Genomic DNA, 19,263 nt, shown 5'->3' on the forward strand with positions numbered 1-19,263 from the left:
TCCCTCCCTCCCTTCCTTCCTTCCTTCCTTCCTTCCTTCCTTCCTTCCTTCCATCCTTCCTTCCTTCTCTCTCTCTCTCTGTCTCTCTCTCTACCTTTCTTTCTTTATTTTATGGTAGAGATAGGATCTGGTTACACTGCCCAGGCTGGTCTGAAACTCCTGGTCTCAAGTGATCCTCTCGCCTCTTCCTCGCAAAGTGCTGGGATTATAGACATGAGCCACCACATCTAATGCAATAATCCATTTTTCTTATGGGAATACTGTAAATAATTTGTTACTAGAGACTGTAATGTGTTTTAAACTCCATTTCATACCATCTGGTGGTTTCCTATGAAGCTATAGTTGATCAGAAGAGGATGTCGATTGAGATTAAAAGGGTGATTTTAGAGGTTTGCAGGTAGAGCAAGAAGTGTAAAATTGTTACCTAGAAGACATGGACTATAAGATACAGTGGAATTGCCAGTCAGCACTAAAGGCCAGACTGTGAGGAATAATTTCGCATTATGATTGGCTACTACATTGTGATTCATAATTTAGTCATTGTCCCATTATTTTTCATTTAGTTTCTTTTTTTCCCCCATAACTTTCACTCTTAGAAATACAGCTGAAGAGCAGGATTTCATTATAAGTTTTCAGAGCTTCAGGTTACCACATAAATCACAGCTGGGCTTAGGACTTGGTCTCAGCTTCCTGAACCAAATGGAGAAGACAAGAAGTACAGAGCTGCTGAGTGGTATAAAACCTGAAAGGCACAAAGAGAGAAGGCTTTCAGAAGGACCCACAGGACAATAAAAAATGTGAACAGGAGAAATCACTGGAAGCAGAAGTGAATGGGAGAGGAGATTTGTACACACACACATGCACACACACAAAATCAGCAATGGGGTGAAAAAGTATAAAATTTAGAAAAAAGTAAAGAAGTTGATTGAAGGAAACATATCACTTACGAAATTCTTCACTCGTTCATGCATTCACACATTCATTCACTCACAAAAATACACTGAGTGCTTAAAATGAGTGCTTAAAATGAGCAAACACTGTTCTAGGTATTTGAGATGAAGTAGCTGGAAACAAACTTGTTTCCAACAAACTGAGGGACATAGATCATACATTTAAAATTAATACACATACACATATAATATTGTTTAAAAAGTTAAATGTATAAAATACATGTGTACATGTAATTATGCTAAAATATTTACAAAAGAGACATGCTATAAAAACTGAAAGTGACAGAACAGAAAATAGTGTACCTTGGTATTCTCCATTAGGTCATCAGGACAGCTCCACTGAAGAGAGGACATTTAAGCTGAGAAGTGAATGAAGGGAAGAAGATAACCTGGAGGAACATTCTTGGCAGACAGAACAGTAAATGCCTGGGCCCAAAGGTAGGGGTGGAACTTGGTTGTTCTTAAACAGAATGAGTGACAGGAACAAAAATAAGAATAAAATAGGTTACAGATGAGGGTGCAGACAGGATCCAGTCAAGGCATTATGTTTCATCTTGAGAAAGATGTAAAGTCTTCAGTAGGCTTGGATCAGGAGAGTGATATGACTTAATATATATAATCGTATTTTCTGACTTCCTTGTATAATAGAAGAGCGGCATGAGAGTGGAAGATGGAAAGCAGATTGGAGACTGTTGCAACTTTCCAGAATAAACTTTTAATTTTGGAAAACATGTATCCACCACTCTGAGCTCAACAATATCTCAATACTTGGATATATTTTTGATGACGTGCTACAAATGTGAATTTTTTATATTGCAAAATGAAACACTTCAAAATTTGGAAATTTGAAAAATTCTGCAAAATAATCTTTTGAATAATAAATGCATGATGTTACAAAACCATTCAACTACTTTTAAGAAACTACCACTAGTATAATTTTGATGTAGAATTTGATGTAGTATCAAGGAAGAATATAACTAATTATACATAAAATCTATTAACATACTCCTCCCATTTTTAACAATGTATTTGTGTGAGACAAGATTTTCTTCACCATACACTTTAACCAGAACAATATGTCAAAAACAGTTTGAAGGCAAAGCAGCTATTTTCTATTAAGACAGACATTAAAGACATATGCAAATACATAAAACTCTGCTTAGCCATTTTTTTTGTAAAATATATTTTAAATATAATTAAGCTATTGATATTAACATATCATGCATTCCTTATTTTTATATAATGAATAGGTATTAAAATAATCTCACTGTTTTAATAATACGGTAAATGTCAATGCACATGAGCCACAAAACAAAAGAATTTTGGATTCCTTAATACATTTCCAGAGTGTAAATTTGTTCTGAAACCAAAAGTTTTAGAATTGTTCCTGTATAATATCACATAGTTTCTACATTTTTTTCTTTTTTTTTTTTTTTTAGATGGAGTTTCGCTCTTTTGCCCATGCTGGAGTGCAGTGGTGCAATCTTGGCTCACTGCAACCTCTGCCTTCTGGTTTCAAGAAATTCTCCTGTCTCCACCTCCCAAGTAGCTGGGATTACAGGCGCCTGCCACCAGACCCGGCTAATTTTTGTGTTTTTAGTAGAGACAGAGTTTCACCATGTTGACCAGGCTGGTCTCGAACTCCTGACCTCATGATCTGCCTGCCTCAGCCTCCCAAAGTGCTGGAATTACAGGGGTGAGCCACCGCGCCTGGCCCACATTTCTGTTATTATGAACAGGTTGCTATGATCCAAATCTGCTATTTTACATGTCTCCTTCACTTAGGCAGCAGTTTTTCTAGAGTACATAAAAGTGTGGAATTGCTTGGCCACAGGATACATTTATGCCCAGTTTTATAGAATAATTGCAATTAACTTTACAGACTGGTTATATTAATTTAGATTTCCATCATTAAGACATGAAATGTTTTCTCTAAATCATCACCAACACTTAAAGTTTGACAATCTAATAGATGTAATATTAAATGTTATTGAACTGAGTGTGTTCTTTCCTGGTGACTAAAGAATTTGATTATGCTTTGACCTGTTAATAATCTTTTCAGATCTCCTCTTTTGCAACATGTCTAATTGTCTCTTTTGGCCATTTTTGTGTGGGGTTATTGCACTTATTCCACTTAATTAGTAGACTTCTTCATATATTTTAACTATGATTCCTTTGTCAGTTTTAAATATTGAAAATGACTTCTCCGTGTTAGAAAAACTTTAGATTAAAAAAAACTTTGTTATTTTAATGTCATCTATTAATTTATTTGTTGATTTTAGTTGTGTTTGTTTGCTTGCTTTTGTTTTAAAAAAGTCTTTTATCACCTTTAAGTTATATGCATATTTTCTTGTGCTGTTTTCCTAAAAACGTTAAAAGGTTTGTGTGGCTGTCATAATTCTAAAGATGCTTATTTCCCAGCATTGCTGCCTCTTCCCTACTTTTTTTTTCAATCACACATTAAACTAGCTATTGCCATGAAGGAATGCTGACTATACCATTTAAGACCCAACGTAACTGACCTTTGTATTTGGAAATTCTCCTGGGTGGTCTTTATTCATTTCAGCAAGTTTTTAAAAGTTGAGTTTTCTCCAGGTAGTGGCAGCAGCAGAAGAAGCCAGAGAGTTTCAAAGGACTAGAAAGGTGTGATGGACTTTGGTTGTTTGACCATGGAGGGTCCATATGAAGAGGAATGTAGGTGGTATTGAGAAGTTGAGACTGGTGCCTGACTGACAGCCTGTGAGGATATAGGAACCTTAGTTCTACAACCACAAGAAACTGAATTCAGCCAACAAACTAAATGAGCCTGGAAGCAGATTATTCTCCTGAGCCTCCAGACTAGAGACCAACCTGGCCAACACCTCGATCTGGACTTTGTGAGAATCTAAGCAGAGAATCCATCTGAGATCACCTGGGGTTCTGATCTATAGAACTGTAAGATCATCAATGGATGTGATTTTAAGCCTCAAAGACTGTAGAATTTGTTATATAGCAACAAAATATTAATATTTTTGCTTTTAAATTTCCATTTTTAATGTAAGAACTTACTGAGGATCTAATTTTATGTTTTCCCTATAGATGAACGATAATATATTATAGAAACTAGGGATCCATTTTCATTTTTTTCGCATAGATGACCAGTTGTTATAAAGTATTTACTATCCATACTTAACCTAGAAGACTCTAAAGTTAATCTATACTATACTTTCTTTTTTTAAAACAGAGAACCTTAACTCTTTATTTTTGAATTTTTATTGGTCATCCTCTACCTGATATGTGGTTATTTTCCAATATTTTGACCTGTTTTCACTTCAAAAATCAACCATTGATATTATTGTGAAGATATTATTGTTATTACTATTATTGGGATATTTTTATTACATTATAATATGGTTTGGCTGTGTCTCCACCCAAATACCATTTTGAATTGTAGTTTCCATAATCCCCACGTGTCATGGCAAGAACCCAGTGAAAAGTAATTGAATCGTGGGGGTGGTTACCTCCATGCTGCTCTCTTGACAGTGAGTGAATTCTCCTGAGATCTAATGGTTTTATAAGGGACTTTCCCCCCAACTTGCTCAGCACTTCTCCTTCCTGCCACTGTGTGAAGACAGAAGTGTTTACCTCCCCTTCTACCACCACTATAAATTTCCTGAGGCCTCCCCAACCCTGGGGAACTGTGAATCAATTAAACCTCTTTCCTTTATAAATTACCCAGTCTTGGGTATTTCTTCACAGCAGCGTGAGAAAGGGCTAATACCTTACTATCAATCCTTTATATTTTCCTACAACGTTGGTCCCCAACCTTTTTGGCATAGGAATCAGTATCATCGAAGACAATTTTTTCCATGAAAAATTGGGGGCATGCTTTCATGATGAAACTGTTCCACTTCAGATCATCAGGCACTGGTTATGTTCTCATAAGCAACACAGAACTTCAATCCCTCATATGCACAGGTCACAATATGGTTCGTGCCCTTATGAGAATCTAATGCCGCCATTGATCTGATAGGAGGCAGAGCTCAGGCTGCAATGCTAGCTCACCTAGGTTGCTCACCTCTTGCTGCATGCCTCAGTTTCTAACAGACCAAGGACTGGTACATGTCTGTGGCAGGGTTGGGGACCCCTGCCCTGCAAGTTTCATTCTTCCTTCACATCATTCCTTATTAATTTCATTCCTCACATCTCAAACCTTCCAAGATTTCTTTTCATTATTTCCGAATTTTCTGTAGTGAACTTGTATTGGTTATACATATCAGATTTTTGCCGTGCTTAATATTATAGTAGCAATTATCTAGGGAAGTGCTGAAGGTACCTTGTTAATTATTAATTTCACCACTTCATTTTACAGATGAGAAAAGCAAGACCCAGAATGGCAAAATGAAACAATGCAAAATTTTAGATAGAAAAGTAGTCCATTATTTTTGTTTACAAGTTATGATTTATCCGTTTTTTTCTAAGGCCTCACAGAAACTCAGCAGGAAAACCACGATAAAATTTCCAGACTTCTGGTTTTCTTGATCTAATATTCTCTCCGCTATTCATTACACTACATTTCCTCTCATTCTGAAACAATTCCCATTTATTTTCACCTCGTCTTTCTAGTATGACATCTTGTCTGGTTTTCAGACATGTGAGGGAAGTTCAATGAGGGGGTACAGCACTGAAAATGTTCTTTTTGAGTGTCTTCGTTTGAAAACAACAGTAGGTGTTTCTAAAAGCATCTACATAGCCAGTTTCCAAAATTTATCCCAGTACTGCAGGGCTTGAATGACAAAATAATGATTCCTACTTTGGTACCCTGCTGCTACTACCTATCAAATAAAATTGTCTGTCACTGCTCATTTATAGAGGAAATCCTGAGAGTACTGATTTTTAATTATGTCCCTTGAGCATCAGTTGTATTACATTTCATTTAATGGATACAAATAGAAAGGGTAAAATCATCACATGAATATTTCATAGCACGCTTAAAGCAGTATTTGAATGTAATATATTTAGAGTATATCAATTGAGAAACAATATAAATACCATTTCCATGTATCCACCAGGCATAAATGAAATAATGCAAACTTTTAAGATAAAAAAGTCTATTATTTTGTTTACAACTTATGATTCATTAGTTTTCAATTGCTTTTAGAAATAGAACATGGCCCAATACTTTGTTTGCTATTAATTGCATGTTCATTATTTGTGCAACAAACTCACTCAGTGAGTTTAATTTGAAAATTCCTAATTTTGTACTGTTATTTATTCTGCATTTGTGTCATCAAAGAATCTTATAAACTGCTAATGAATCAAATAAACCTAATTGATTAAATGTTCAGTCAAATTTATGAGCCTGATTAGGCAAGGAGCCTTTTGCATACAAATTATTTTGCACTACTTGGATTCATTTAAAGCATCTCAATGAATTTTATAAATGAATATTGACATTTCAATATTGCAGCATTTTGCTAACACATTATCTGATAACAACAAAATAAGCAAAGGAGTTTAAAAGAGAGGGAAATTTAATTTCACATATAAAACAGATCAGTCTCTGTCCACTATGTGCTAGCGAAAGTATTAATCTTTGGTTAATGGCTCACGGTGAGCATTATAATAGAAATGGAGAGGCCATGGAGAAAATCGGCATTGTTTATAGCTTTGAACAGGCATGTTTCTTACTCCTCTCCTGAGCTGGCTTCTACTGTGGTTAAATCATGAGATTAAATTTCTCATGAGGAAATCATAAAAAAAAAAAGTGCCTCAACACCAAATATACAATCAGTGGGCAAGAAAGAAACAGCTGTCTTGTCTTCAAAGTGCTAGTTTCCTGATACAAGTATTTCATCCTAATGGACTAGTTTGCCTCAAGTATACTACAGAGCTGTCAATATTGTGACTGCATTTGCCATGTCCCTCTTCCTTTTGCTCTCAGACCTGCCTTGGACAGTCTTTGCATTTTTATCGACCTCTCTGTGTGACTCTGGGACTCAAGTCCACATGACATGATGTTTCTCCCAAGGGCATTAGTTTCAGGAGAAGAGTGATGCAAAGAAATTCAAACTTAGAAATTCAAACTGTTGGTTAACAACCTGCTTGATTGATTCCACAGAATTCTATTAACACAAATCTTGTGAATGTAAATACTGAAAGCTTAGGGTTAACTAGAGGGAAGTTTGAAATAGCTACAATTTGAAAGCCAGTGTTAAACTGTAGTAGAGCAAGGAAAAACACACACACACACAAGTCATAAACTGCTACCCAGAGGGTCTCTAGCGTCACTCTGATCATTTGTGGTTTACCCTTCTCTCCCTAATTTCAGTTTTATTCATCAGTCATCCCGAATATTTCCAATCTTCTTCTGAAACTTTGTTTACTACCACAGAAATTGTTCTCAGTTTATGATTCTTTCCTACCTACCACCAATGCAATCCACACCTAAAAATATTTCACATTAGTAAATTTTAGAGGTAAACTTCAGGCAACAATGAAACCATGTGATACTTCAGCAGGCTGTATGATCTGGGCTCTGGATGCCCACATCCGGTTGGTCTTTCTGTCCTTGTGTTACTTTTTAGTCTCAATACGTGTACTTGTGCATGCACACACACAGAACAAAACGAAAAAACTACAACTATGAGTCAGCATAGTAGAAGTTGCCTAATTTCATATTAAGGAAAAATTTTCTTTTATTAAATCAAAATCCTAAATTTCCTGAACCTAGAGATAATATTCGTTTCACTCCTTTTTCTTGCGTTTCTCAACAATGCCAAAAGTCACTCATCAGATACAAGACATGCAGACCTTCCACAGGGTGCAGTGACTCAGGCCTGTAATCCCAGCACTTTGGGAGGTCGAAGTGAGCAGATCACGAGGTCAGGAAACCAAGACCAACTGGGCCAACATGGTAAAACCCCGTCTCTACTAAAAATACACACACACACACACACTATATATATATATATATATATACACACACACACACATACAGCTGGGTGTGGTGGTGTGAGTCAGTAGTCTTAGCTACTCGGGAGGCTGAGGCAGGAGAATCACTTGAACCCGGTAGGTGGAGGTTGCAGCGAGCCGAGATCGCGCCACTGCACTTCAGCCTGGGTGACAGAGCGAGACTCTGTCTCAAAAAAAAAAAAAAAAAAAAAAAAACAACAGCCAGATGTTCTCACATTTGTGTTGCTGACTAATTAGGGCATTTAGTTCAGAATTAATAAAATGTGTCATTGCATCAGCAAAGAAAAAGTAAACTGTTTTTTTCAAATATCAGTGTAAGGGGAAGCACAGTTCACCTAAAAGGGTTACAACAATGAATACTCAACTAGAAAGAAAATATTTTGTGTCTCATGTATTACAATATACATTTCCTTTCCCTATGAGCTAGTTATACCTGTCATCCAAAGCTCAACTTTATGTTTGAACGGTTTGTTGATATAAAGCAGGAGACATTTTGTTTTTTGAACAAAGAAAAGGCCATATTTTAAAAATAGAATTTTGCACACTGGTGTAGCTGTGACCATGGTTATGTAATGAAATGTTCTCCTAGCCATAAAAAAAATTCACTCTTGGTCAATGCAATGTAAAATACAGTGGAACAGTGGAAATAATCAAATTAACTAAAGTGATTTGCTAACCTGGAGAATTTAATCATTCATTTGGAAAAATATTCTGGATAATTACTTGTGAATTGTTGATTTTGACAATGCAGTAAACCCATTGCTCATCTAATTTGATAAAATTAATCAACACAATGAGCAAAATATAAAAATTTTGCATGCCCGAAAGACTTATTTTTGTTGCCCAATTTGGTCAAGTTACATGATCAGTGTCATTTTCCTTTGGATTATTCTAGTTACCGGACAGCTCCAGATGGAAGCCAGTGACTATTGCTTCATCAGCGTCTAGAAAATGTGATTTCTTACAATCGCTTCACACATTGCTATGTCTCTCTTCCCACTGAAACAAATTGGTATTAAGGACATTTTTAACAAAGCCTGAACTTGAAACGTTTGTCAGCTGCATGTTTATTTCAGTATATCTGTTATATTACGTTATTATTAAGGAAAATTAAATTGATTATAATTGGCATACTGCTTTCAAAAATATATGTAATCGACATTATACATATATTCTCTTAGCTGTTCATTGAACTTATAAACACATTTATGCTTATTATGGTTTACAGTTTTTCTATGTTGTTTATCAAAACAATAAAACATTGCCGGATCTAATCAATAATTTTTAAAAACCATTGACATGGTTGGACAAACTGCAAGATTGTTAATCGTAATCTTGGTCATAGTAACAAATGAGAAATTAGATTCTTGAATTCAATTTCTCATAAAGACGGTTTAAGTAATGACATTTGCCAATATATTTGGCATTTCCTTACAGAAATCAGAAACGTATCACACAGGATAGAGATAATGCTTACAGTCTAAGTGGATAATAATGGAAAGCAAAAGAAAAGTACAAAAAGGAAAAAACTCTTAGGCATCAACATTGGATTCTGGATTTCATACTGTTTAGTATAGTTTTAAGATGAAAGTTGAGGGCCGGGCGTGGTGGCTCACGCCTGTAATCCCAGCACTTTGGGAGGCCAAGATGGGCAGATCACGAGGTTAGGAGATCGAGACCATCCTGGCTAACACGGTGAAACCCCGTCTCTACTAAAAAATGCAAAAAACTAGCCAGGTGAGGTGGCGGGCGCCTGTAGTCCCAGCTACTTGGGAGGCCGAGGCAGGAGAATGGCATAAACCTGGGAGGCGGAGCTTGCAGTGAGCCGAGATTGCGCAACTGCACTCCAGCCTGGGCGACAGAGCGAGACTCTGTCTCAAAAAAAAAAAAAAAAAAAGAGATGACAGTTGTAAGATGAAAATTACAACTGTCCAACTTGGTACTGATATGAAGACATATATATAATGAATCTCATAAGTTTCTTTTTCAAGTTTAAATTCTTGTTGTGCAAAATAATTGGAAAAATCTTTATGAAATCTTTACGAAGCACCATGCTCAGCCCCACAATAGAGACACAGACAATATTTTAAACACTTTCCAAAACATAATACTGATGAGAACACTAGGACACAGAGTGGGGAACATCACACACTGGGGCCTGTCCTGGGGTTGGGGGAGGGAGGAGGGATAGCATTAGGAGAAATACCTAATGTAAATGGCGAGTTAATGGGTGCAGCACACCAACATGGCACATGTAGACATATGTAACAAACCTGCATACTGTGCACATGTACCCTAGAACTTAAAGTATAATAAAAATAAATAAATAAATAAAACATAATAAGATGTTTTGAATATACAACAGGGTGACTATAGTCATAATAACTTAATTGTGCATTTTAAAGTAACTAACATAATACAATTGGATTGTTTGTAACATGATGGACAAATGCTTGAGGGGATGGATCACCAATTCTCCATGATGTGCTTATTTCACATTGCATGCTTGTATCAAAATATCTCATATATTCCATAGGTATAAATTTACTATATACCCACAAAAATAGAAAATTAAAAAATTAGAATGAAAATATAATTTACAATGAAGCATTGTGAATTATAAATAAAAAATATTTTCTCCCACTTTAAGTTAAAGTTAACTTGACAATAATACTCCTGGAATGTTAACTTGTTAATTTGACAATACATCCTGGAAGTTTTCCTTAAATAACTGATATAAGAAACGAGTCCTTTGAATTGTTTTAGCTGTGCACTATCTCTTTTCTGTGTATTTACCAATATATTAACAACCAGTTCACCATATTTATACATTTGGGTTATTTCTAGTCCTTTCGCTATGACAAATCCAGTGTTTCATTGATATGTAGCATCTTGTGTTTGTTCTTTTTGTATTTTGGGAATATTTCCTTAGAAGTAAGATTTGCTGCTCAAAGGGAAAAACATATGCAATTTTGCTAGATATCAACAAATTTCCATAATGACCATTGAACACATTTTGTATCTCTCGACCAGTCTAATGTATAGACACGTACTCCCCTACAGCCTAACCAACAACTGCATGTTGTTAAACCTTTTGGAGTTTTGCCAATGCAAATAGATGAGGAACAATAAATAGTTTTTAAATTGCCGAGCAAAACAAAAAAACAAGAAAACAAAAGCCGCCCTGCGCCCTCTCAGTTTTTTTTGCTTGTTGTTGTTTGATTATTTTCTCTATCTCTTCATCCTGTAAATCAATGTACTTTTCCAGACTCCACAAATCACAACATTTACTGTATTTGTCAGTTCCACCGGATGCTAATAAAGACATAAACTGGGCTCGGCGCGGTGGCTCAAGCCTGTAATCCCAGCACTTTGGGAGGCCGAGGACGGGCGGAGTCACGAGTTCAGGAGATCGAGACCCATCGCTGGCTAGACACGTGAAACCCCGTCTCTACTAAAAAAATACAAAAATCTAGCCGGGCGAGGTGGCGCGGCGCCTGTAGTCCCAGCTACTCCGAGGGGGCCTGAGGCAGGAGAATGGCGGGAACCGGGAGGCCGGAGCTTGCAGTGAAGCTGAGCATCCGCCACTGCACTGCCAGCCCGGGCGACAGAGCAGAGACTCCCGTCTCAAAAAAACAAAAAAAAAAAAAAAAAAAAAAAAAAGCACATAACTGGGACTGGGTAATTTATAAGAGACATACCTGATACCGTGTAATTTATAAAGGAAAGAGTTTTAATTGACTTACACAGTTCCATATGGCTGGGGAGGCCTCACAATCATTGCAGAAGGCAAAGGGGAAGCAAAGTCACATCTTACATGGCGGGAGGCAAGAGAGTGCATGCAGGGGTACTCCCCTTTATAAAATCATCGGATCTCGTGAGGCTTATTTACTATCATGAGAACAGCACTGGAAAAACCAGCCCCCATGATTCTGATTCCATAGGACCCACGAGGTCCCTCTCGCAACATGTGGGAATCATGGGAGCTGCAATTCAAGATGAGATTTGGGTCAGGACACAGTCAAATCATGTCACACACCTTTAGAAATCTGTCCATTTATTTCTTGCCCTACATTTTTTATCTTTCTTCATTGAAGATTGGAATAAAACAACAAAATATGCTATTTTTAAAAATCAGAATCAAGAAAATTAATTCAGGCAGACGTGTACTTTCCATAGAAATAAACCATCTTTGCTTATTTTAAATTATGAAGGAGCTACAAATGCAAATGGTGGTCTTCAAGGACCAGTATTTTGCTATAAGGGCCATATGGTTCTTTCTTTTCTACAAGAAGTATGGAATAATTAAATGCAAGCAGCCTAAACATTAATCTCCTATATCCCAACCCGAATCTTCTGAGGATATGTATGCAACTTGTGGTTGTGATCAGCACTTAGAAAATACTTTGTCATAGATAATATAAGTAATTGTAAAGCTTTCATTCTGAATGAAGCCTTTAGAAACACTTTACACTTGTTACATAATTTAGAACAGTGGTTTTCTCCCTAATGTGGAATTGATTTGTGGGGAAATTGCTATTTTATTTTGAGTTGATAATTCAGGCTCTTAATGCCAAGAAATCCATTTCTCTTAAAGCCAGAGATCCTGATTGCTTTCTAGCAGCTAAAATATATGGGATAAATGGTAGTATTATATTATATTTACATTGTATATAGGGCAAATAAAGACTTACCCAGAGTAGCTGTAAAGTCTTAGTGCTTTCGATAGATCTACGTTGTTTTCCTTTGGGTCTACTATAATTCAAAATGCATTCAGAACATGAAGGCATATTTTCTAGTTGAGGCTCTTTGTTCTCTTTTTCCATTGCAAGTGAGCCTATAACTTTCCAAGTATGTTACAGGCTTTCCTTGTGGGAGAGCCCACAGTACATATTCTATTCTGTTATCAAAAAGCTAATGCTGGAACTAAAATCCTCATTTCCAGTGTGGCATTATTAACACTTAAAAAAGAGAACAAAACCAAATTTTTCTGGTTACTTTTCATTCATGCAAATATTCTTCCTTGTTTGTCTACTAAGTGCCAGCTGTTTCATACATATTATTTTGTTTCACACAATATTTTAGGTGGTTATCATTACCATTTTACAGAAAAAAAAAATGAGACTGTTAAAAGTAAAGGAACTCACTTATTGTCACTGTTATTAACTTGCTGAGGAAGAACTGAAACCCAGGTCTATCAGACTTCAAAGAGTTTCCAAAGTTCTTTTATGTATGAGTCACTTCCCCGAGTTATTATCTTATTATTATCTTATTCTTAAACATTTTACATTTGTTTTCTTTTACTGATACCTGAGAGGTAGAATTGGAGTGTGTGTGTGTGTGTGTGTGTGCCTGATTTTATTATCAATTGCACTCAAAGATTGCATTTACATAAAAGTAGGTGTTTACATGAAATGAAGAGTTTCTGTATTTGCAGGAAACAAAATGTTATGTTGCTCTTTAAAGATACGCTTTGCAGTGTTACATTTCATAGACTCTGGAGTGAGACTCGTGTTCAAATTCTGCTAAGTCAGATATTAGCTGCACAGTGTTGGGTAAGTCCTTTAACTTTTCTGTGTTTTATTTTCTACAAATATTAAATGGTAAAATAACATTTTCTAACTCATTGGCTTGTGATAAAGGCAAAAGGAATATATACATGCACATATATACACATGTGTGCATACATGCATGTACACATTATATAAATATATGTATACATACCTTAGAACAGTAACTAGCTTATGTGAATTGCTCTGCTTAACAAATTTCAGCTATTATTATAATTCTTCCTCAAAACTCTTTGTTAAACATTTTTATACGTAATTTTCCAGTTGATTTTCTCATAATTTGTTGCATCTGTTTATATTTATTTAAAAAATTATTTTCGACTACAGCTAGTTCAAGATTTTATTCTGCTCTCTGGCCAGCCCTTGGCAAAATTGTGAGCAGACAAAGATTGAATGTGGCTCATTGACACCCCCAGCTTTTAACACTTTTATCTTATTTCAGCATATTTTTACTCCCATATTTCAGGGATCAATGTTTTTTATTCTGATCTGCTTTTCCTATGTGTTCATAAATGTATTCACAGTAAAGAGATGAGACCTTCACGTGATACTCTTCTAGGTGTATTTAAATTAGAACAGTAGACTGTAAATAAAGCAGTTCTAAATACAAAGATATGGATACCTAACTGAGGAATTTTAGGAATTTTTTTTTTTTTTCTGAGACGGAGTCTCACTCTGTCACCCAGGCTGGAGTGCAGTGGCGCGATCTCGGCTCACTGCAAGCTCCGCCTCCCGGGTTCCCGCCATTCTCCTGCCTCAGCCTCCCGAGTAGCTGGGACTACAGGTGCCCGCCATCTTGCCTGACTATTTTTTTTGTATTTTTTAGTAGAGACGGGGTTTCACCGTTTGAGCCAGGATGGTCTCGATCTCCTGACCTTGTGATCCGCCCGTCTCGGCCTCCCAAAGTGCTGGGATTACAGGCGTGAGCCACCGCGCCCGGCTGAGGACTAAAGATTTTAAGAGAATGTGTCCTTCACAGTGTCCCTAACATCGCAATGGGTAAACACTATCTCAATTCGGAGTAGGCTCATCTTGCTTACTGTATGTGTGCTAATTAGGTCCCAAATTTATCAAGTTAAGTGAAGAGACTGGACTCTGTGACACTGAATGACTGAATAGTTATATTTGGCCATTCCATTCGCCTAAATCTCTGCTGTATTTATTCCTTAAATCAACCCAGCCTCAGTACTGAATGTCAAGGAGGCTCTCCTGGGTCTGAAGGAGGCCTTGGACTTAGCTCAGGAGAATTCAGCAAACCCACGGTCTTTCAGAATGTCTCTCTGTTTTTGAAGCTCTCTATTATTTCCTATAATAGCTAGAGATGTTTGTGTAAAACACAAGTGTTATGTCATTCTTTATCCAAACCTTTTCAATGACTTTCCATTATTACGTGAAATATAGGTCAAAATCCTTACGGTTGCCAGAGTGAAAAAGCAAGACAAATTTTATTTAAACTATTGCAGTAGAGAAGTGTCTTAATCATTTCAGGCTGCTATTAAAAAATTACCACGAACTAGGTAGCTTATAAGCAACATAAATGTACTCCTCACTGTCCTGGAGGCTGGGAAGTTCAAGATCAAGCTGTTGGCAAATTAAGTGTCTGGCAAGGGTCTGGTTTCCATGTTGTAAATATCACTTTCTCACTGTAACTCATATGGTGGAACAGGAGAGAAGGATTCCTTGGGCATCTTTTAAAAGGGCACTGATCCTATTCATGAGGGCAGAAGTCTCATGACCTAATCAACTTCCAAAGTCCCCATCACCTTTGGGGTTAGGATTTTAGCATATGAATTTTGATGAACAAAACACTCAGACTATAGCAGGAAGAGAGAGTCCAATATGGAATGAACTCAATGCCAACTAAAATAAAGGTGACTACCGTTTTAGGGTTTTTTTTTTTTTTTTTTTTTTTTTTTGAGACGGAGTCTCGCTCTGTTGCCCAGGCTGGAGTGATTCTTTTGGCTCACTGCAAGCTCTGCCTCCCAGGTTCCTGCCTTTCTCCTGCCTCAGCCTCCTGAGTAGCTGGGACTACAGGCACCTGCCACCACGCCGGGCTAATTTTTTGTATTTTTAGTAGAGACGGGTTTCACCATGTTAGCCAGGATGGTCTCGCTCTCCTGACCTCGTGATCTGCCCGCCTCGGCCTCCCAAAGTGCTGGGATTACAGGCGTGAGCCACCGCACCTGGCCGACTAAGGTTTTTAAAGGAAGAACTGAGAGAGAACATGACGGGACACAGGGATGTGAAAAAAAAAAAAGGAAGGGATGGGGAAAAGAGGATGCCTGAGGAACCAAAAAGGGGGCTACCAGGAAATGAAAAATTACAGAAGAAGAGTGAGTAAAAAATTACTGACATGGTTTGACAATGTGGGTTGGTATGAATTATATTTTGTGGTTTGGCAGAATAACATTGCTCAGGGGTTATGGCCACCATGAGGACAAGCCTAGTGCAAGTGGAAGCTGGGCTAAAGTTTGGCCAAAGCCTCTAGCACGTGGGCAAGTTTTTTGTGGCAGGTAGGAGTTCGCGATTCACTAATTTAAAAATCCTCGTGAGCTACTTTCCCATCTGCAAGATCTCATCTCCTTTCACTTCTCTTTGCTCACTCAACTCTAGCGTTACTGGCCTCTTTGCTATTCATCAAACATGTCACGCACACAGCTTCCTCAAAACTTCTGGACTTGTTGTTTCTTGTTGGCAACAGGTTTCTGTCAGCTCTCCACATGACCTGCCCCCAACTGCCTTCACATTTCTGTTCAATTAGAATCTGACTACCCTCAAGAAAGAGCTCCCAACAACTACACTATCTATCCTTTTGTGTCCCCTGTTGTTCTCTATTATTCTTATAGCATTTACTTACTACCATATAATTGTATGTAAATTGCATTTTATGCGCCTTTGCGTATTTCTTCAGTTCCAGACCTCCATCTTTGGAGAATTCATGGAAGTAATAATTAAATGTACATCAACATAATAAAGGTCATATATGATATGCTTACAGAGAGCATTATACTTCATGGTGAAAAAGTGAAAGCTTTTTCTCTAAGATCAGGAAAAAGAGAAGAATGTCCACTCTCACCACTTCTATTCAACATAGCACTGGAACACCTAGCCAGAGGAATTGGTAAAGTTGCAGGGTACAATATCAACATACAAAAATCAGTTGTGTTTCCATGTACTAACAAAACACATCTAAAAAGGAAATTAAAAGTCTTCGTTACAATAACATCAACAAAGAATAAATGATACAGAAATAGACTTAACCAAGGAAGTAAAATATTTGTACACTGAAAACTACAAACACAATGAAAGATATTAAAGAGGACACAACATACGAAAGAAATATCTCATGTTCATAGATTAAAATACTTACTACTGTGAAAATATCTACAATACCCAAAAGCTGTTTCTCTATTAGATTTAGTGCTATCTCTGTCAAAATCCACTCGCACATTTCACAAAGATAGAAAACAACATTCAAATTCATATAGAGTCACAAAAAAACCAGAATAGCCGCAGCAATCTTGAGAAAGACCGAAGCTGGAGGCAGCACATTTTCTTATTTCAAAATTCAAAATTCAAAGCTATAATAATTAAAACAGTATGGTACTGACATAAAGACAGATGTAAAGGCAGATAGGGCAGAATACAGAGCCCTGAAATAAACTTGTGCATATATTAATACTTACGGTTAACTGAGGTTTGACAAGGATGCCAATAACATGCAATGAGAAGAGTGCAGTGGTGTTGAGTACAGTTCAACAAATGGTGTTGGAAACAGGATATATTCATATGCAAATATGATAAAATTTTATCCTTATCTTGATTATAGACAAAAATCAACTAATAATGGATAAAGTTTAAACACAAGACCTGACACTGTGAAACTCCTAGGGGGGGAGAAAACCACACATACACAGTGAAAAACTTGTTGAAATTGGTTTTGGTAATTATTTCTTAGCTATGACACCAAAAGAATAGGCTGTTAAAGCAAAAATAGAAAAATAGAATGATATCAAAGTAAAATTTTCTGTACAGCAAAGAAAACAATCAACAGAATGAAAAGGCAAGCTACAGAATGGGAGAAAACATTTCCAAACCTTACTGACAAAATTAAGTGGTTAATTTTCAAAATACATAAGAAACTTTTACAACTCTGAAATCTCTTTCTCACATATGTATATTGTATACTTTGGAAGGCAGGGCTAAAACATAGCTCTGAATAGAGATGTCCTGGGGAAAACCCCTCTCCTCCCACCCCAAATCAAGAATCTAGGAATGAGAAACACTACTTATTAGGAAAACATTATCTTGCTGTATAAAAATTGAAAAATCCAAAATAGTAACACCACCTCCAGGAAACATAATTTACCGTAAGTTTACCATGATCCTGGTCTAACGGCTGGAAAACATTGTTTAACTCAGAAAAGAATGATAAATTGTGATAGTGTTGCAATTGAATTTTTAATGTCTCAAGCAAATTAGGAGCCCAATGTATCATGCAAGAGACTAGGATGAATGGTAGACCTGTGTATTTTCTACAAAAATAGAAAACAAAAATTCAAATTCATATAGAGAAAAAAACAAACAAACAAACAAAAAAACAGAATAGCTGAGACAATCTTGAGAAAGACCAAAGCTGGAAGCATCACTCTTTCTTATTTCAAAATGTACTATACAGATTTGAATTGGATTCTGGACTAAATTTGGATTTAGCCTAAAATTGTGGGCTAAGTTATTTCATCTATATTAGATTTAATTTCTTCATCTGTAACATGGACAGAACATTCTACTTTACTGCAGTGTTTTGGGATATGATGGGAAACACGATGAAAACTGGTGTAATCTTAGCCCTCTAATGAATATCAACTCCTATTTACTGCTGAACCTGCTGACTTATCTAACTGAAACAGACAGCCCAGTCTATAGGAACATCCAGGCAAAGGATACTGATAATTTACAATTAAAAATTTGAGACAAACTGACCACTTAGTATAATTTACTTATTTTTAATATTATAGTTTATATATTTAGTTTTCAAATAAACCTTGATACATCACAACTAAAATATAAACTCTACATTTTGCATGGAAATAAAATAAATATCGTATTATTTGATATACTACTTCATACAGAATCGAAACACGATAAAATGATTTTAAAGCCTTGAAGAAATAGAAGTATAGTAAAGCATTATGCCAATACAATATGGTTTTAAAGTAATAATTTCATAATTATAAATTGTTTCCAAAATCGTTAGAGCACCTTTTGGATGTCAATCTTTCCCAACAACTAACTTGACAATATCGTGTTCAACATTCATATTGAAAAGGTCTACTTTTTATCAATATGCCCATTTTTATGTTTTCGTTTTGTTTTGAGACAGAGTTTCGCTCTTGTTGCCCAGGCTGGAGTGCAATGGCACTATCTTCAGCTGATTGCAACCTCCTCCTCCCAGGTTCAAGCAATTCTCCTGCCTCAGCCTCCCAAGTAGCTGGGATTACAGGCAAGCACCACCACGCCCAGCTAATTTTTTTTTTGTATTTTTAGTAGAGACAGGGTTTCTCCATGTTGGCCAGGCTGATCGCGAACTCCTGACCTCAGGTGATCCGCCCGCCTTAGTCTCCCAAAGAGTGAGATTACAGGTGTGAGCCACCGTGCCCAGCCGTAATATGCCCTTTTTATATTGCATTTTTTCTCTGAAAAGGGCACCCTTACTTTTATCTAGTATACATATTGAAATACATATTGTATCTAGTATACATATTTTATCTAGTATATATATTGAAATA

The sequence above is a fragment of the Rhinopithecus bieti genome, unplaced genomic scaffold (assembly GCF_001698545.2).
Source record: "Rhinopithecus bieti isolate Rb0 unplaced genomic scaffold, ASM169854v2 scaffold_1295, whole genome shotgun sequence".
Classification (NCBI taxonomy): Eukaryota; Metazoa; Chordata; class Mammalia; order Primates; family Cercopithecidae; genus Rhinopithecus; species Rhinopithecus bieti.